Genomic DNA, 795 nt, shown 5'->3' on the forward strand with positions numbered 1-795 from the left:
GGAGAACTTGTGAGAATCCTCCGCTGTCTGATCGAAAGCTGAAACAAGAGCTGTCTATTCCAGCCGGGAGGGAAGCGAAGTGGAGATGAGACCAAAATATTATTTGGCGTTTACTTCATATCGTCCTCATTGTGATTATTTAAAAATCTTGGCCAGAAATGGCACAGACACAAAGGAGCAGAAGGAGGCCATTCTTAACACCGATCCTGTCCTGCCACGTAATTTAATATCATCATGGCTCACACAACAATTTTATGTCTTTTTCCAGCCCATCCACAACATCGTACTGGCTAACAGGTATTTATCGATCTCTGCCAGAAATATACATCGATAATGTAAATCTGTGGGAGGAAAATGTTCCGTTTCGAGACAGTTTGGTTTATGCACAAATATTGCTGGTTTTGTAGATGAGCAGCCGAGTCTGGTCTGACCACTTTGCAAACACGACCCTGATGGGATTCGAACCCACAACCTTTGAATAGCAACCTGAATAGAGATGTAGAAGTCCAACGCACTATCCATTGCGCCACAGAGCCGCGCCGTCTGGTACTTTTAAGCACACAAGTTAGCCTTTGACGCATTGCATTCAGGACGCCTGTCTGTCCTCGTCACACTTTCTGGTACCTGGTCCTTATCCACTAGTGCCCTGGCTCATCAAGTGTTCGGCTACAGACTGCTGAAACGTTCTCATGACACTTATCTTTACCACATGTTTAGATAATGATTTCCAGATAATCAATACTCGACAGGTGAAAGTATTATTCCTAAATCTCCTCCTTGTCTCCTGTCTTTCAT

At 44.0% G+C, this 795-nt stretch overlaps 1 non-coding gene across 1 annotated transcript; it reads right to left on the reverse strand.

Moving 5' to 3' along the window:
* Positions 1 to 444: 444 nt before the first annotated feature.
* trnar-ucu lies at positions 445 to 536 on the reverse strand. The gene is given in 2 exon segments: positions 445 to 480; positions 500 to 536. It is a non-coding gene; the product is annotated as a tRNA-Arg (tRNA).
* Positions 537 to 795: the final 259 nt, after the last annotated feature.

This window comes from Chiloscyllium plagiosum, unplaced genomic scaffold, assembly GCF_004010195.1.
Source record: "Chiloscyllium plagiosum isolate BGI_BamShark_2017 unplaced genomic scaffold, ASM401019v2 scaf_71147, whole genome shotgun sequence".
Classification (NCBI taxonomy): domain Eukaryota; kingdom Metazoa; phylum Chordata; class Chondrichthyes; order Orectolobiformes; family Hemiscylliidae; genus Chiloscyllium; species Chiloscyllium plagiosum.